This window comes from Arachis hypogaea, chromosome 11 (assembly GCF_003086295.3).
Source record: "Arachis hypogaea cultivar Tifrunner chromosome 11, arahy.Tifrunner.gnm2.J5K5, whole genome shotgun sequence".
NCBI lineage: Eukaryota > Viridiplantae > Streptophyta > Magnoliopsida > Fabales > Fabaceae > Arachis > Arachis hypogaea.
This window is the reverse complement of record NC_092046.1, coordinates 82,034,365-82,037,100: the sequence shown is the minus strand read 5'-3', so window position 1 is coordinate 82,037,100 and position 2,736 is coordinate 82,034,365. Positions and strand designations below refer to the sequence as shown.

The 2,736-nt window shown below is 34.6% G+C and overlaps 1 non-coding gene across 1 annotated transcript; it reads left to right on the top strand.

Moving 5' to 3' along the window:
- The first annotated feature begins 462 nt into the window (after positions 1 to 462).
- Positions 463 to 570, top strand: LOC112725960 (small nucleolar RNA R71). The gene has a single exon (XR_003165037.1). It is a non-coding gene; the product is annotated as a small nucleolar RNA R71 (small nucleolar RNA).
- Positions 571 to 2,736: the final 2,166 nt, after the last annotated feature.

The window sequence follows — 2,736 nt, the reverse complement described above, 5'->3', positions numbered from 1 at the left end:
TCTCTGTTGATCCTTCCATGAGAGATTTGGATGATTTTTCCATGAAGGATTATAGGTGTTTACATAGGATTCTCCCATGTAATTCACCTCTTCCATTGCTGGGTTCCCAGGATCATAAGCTTCTTCTTCAGAGGAAGCTTCCTTAGTACTGCCTAGTGCAGCTTGCATTCCAGACAAACTCTGAGAAATCATATTGACTTGCTGAGTCAATATTTTATTCTGAGCCAATATGGCATTCAGAGTATCAACCTCAAGAACTCCTTTCTTCTGATTTGTCCCATTATTCACAGGATTCCTTTCAGAAGTGTACATGAATTAGTTATTTGCAACCATTTCAATGAGTTCTTGAGCTTCTGTAGGCGTCTTCTTTAGATGAAGAGATCCTCCAGCAGAGCTATCCAATGACATCTTGGATAGTTCAGACAGACCATCATAGAAGATTCCTATGATGCTCCATTCTGAAAGCATGTCAGAAGGGCACCTTCTGATCAATTGCTTGTATCTCTCCCAAGCTTCATAGAGGGACTCACCATCCTTCTGTCTAAAGGTTTGGACTTCCACTCTAAGCTTGCTCAATTTTTGAGGTGGAAAGAACTTTGCCAAGAAGGCATTGACTAGCTTTTCCCAAGAGTTCAGGCTTTCTTTAGGTTGTGAATCCAACCATGTCCTAGCTCTGTCTCTTACAGCAAAAGGAAAGAGCATAAGTCTGTAGACTTCAGGGTCAACCCCATTGGTCTTGACAGTGTCACAGATTTGCAAGAATTCAGCTAAGAACTGATGAGGATCTTCCAATGGAAGTCTATGAAACTTGTAATTCTGTTGCATTAGAGAAACTAATTGAGGCTTAAGCTCAAAGTTGTTTGCTCCAATGGCAGGGATTGAGATGCTTCTCCCATATAAATCAAGAGTAGGTGCAGTAAAGTCACCAAGCACCTTCCTTGCATTGTTGGCATTGTTGTTGTTTTCGGCTGCCATGGTTTCTTCTTCCTTGAAGAGTTCTGTTTGGCCCTCTAAAGAGAATTGTTCTTTAGCTTCTCTTAGCTTTCTCTTCAAGGTCCTTTCAGGTTCAGGATCAGCTTGAACAAGTATGCCTTTATCTTTGTTCCTGCTCATATGAAAGAGAAGAGAACAAGAAAGTATGGAATCCTCTATGTCACAGTATAGAGATTCCTTGAAGTGTCAGAAGAAAAGAAGAATAGAAGGAGGAGGTGGAGAAGAGGGAATTCGAACTTATCAAGAGGGACAAAGTTCGAATTGCACCTTGATGAGGAGTCTTAGTCCTTTAAATAGAAGGATGTGAAAAGAGGGGAAGAATTTTCGAAAATAAATTAAAAAGATTTTGAAATAATTAAAAAGAAATTTGAAAATTTGATTGAGATTTTCGAAAACTAAGATTGGGAAAGAAATCAAGTGATTTTTTTGAAAAAGATTTTGAAATCAGAAATTTAAAAAGATATGATTGAAAATTAATTTTGAAAAAGGGTGTGATTGAGAAGATATGATTGAAAATCAAATTAAAAAGAGAAAGTTTTAAAACTAAAGTTGATTACTTGATTAACAAGAAATTAGAAGATATGATTCTAAAATTTAAAATTTGATCCTTTTTTAATAGGCAAGTAACAACTTGAAAATTTTTGAAGTAAATCTTGAATTATAGCAAGGATTTTTGAAAATAGTAAAAATAAATATAAAATGGAAAGAAATTGATTTTGAAAGAGATATGATAGAAAAGATATGATTTGGAAAATATTTGATTTTGAAAAATTATGAAAACTTGAAAAAAAGTGAATTAAAAACAAAATCTTCCCTCTAGTGTCATCCTGGCGTTAAACGCCCAGAATGGTGCCCATTCTGGCGTTTAACGCCCAAATCTCTACCTTTTTGGGCGTTAAACGCCTAGCCAAGTACCCTGGCTGGCGTTTAAACGCCAGTTTTCCTTCTTCACTGGGCGTTTTGAACGCCCAGCTTTTTCTGTTTGATTTCTCTGCTGAATGTGCTGAATCTTCAATTCTCTGTATGATTGACTTGAAAAGACAGTTTTGAAAAATATTTTTGAATTTTTGATGATGAGAAACAATAAAAATGCAACTAAGATCAAATAAATAATGCATGTAAGACACCAAACTTAAAAGTTTGTATACTAAGGACTATAACAATGTAAAAATGCATATGAAAAACAACAAAACACACTAAACAAGAGAATTTAAAGATCAGAGCAATGAAATCATCAAGAACAACTTGAAGATCAATGAAGAACAGTATGTATAAATTCGAAAAATGCAAGAAGAAGAAAGTCATGCAATTGACACCAAACTTAAAAATTGATACTAGACTCAAAGAAGAAACATAAAATATTTTTTTATTTTTATGGTCTTATAAAAATTTTTTTTGTGATTTTCGAAACTTATATGAAAAAGAAAATAAAGAGAATCAAAACTTTTAATAAGAATTCCAGGAATCATGCAATGTTAGTCTAAAGCTTCAGTCTAAAAAGATTAGACATGTTTGGCCAAGCTTCAGCAGGACATTACATTCAATAGCTAAATTGATGAGAATCAATCAGCTTTTGTGATGATAAGAACATCACCTTGAAACTCTAGAATTCATTTTTAAAAATTCTGAAAAGTACCTAATCTAAGCAACAAGATGAACCATCAGTTGTCCAAACTCGAACAATCCCCGGCAACGGCGCCAAAAACTTGGTATCCGAAATTGTGATCATCAACAATGGCGCCA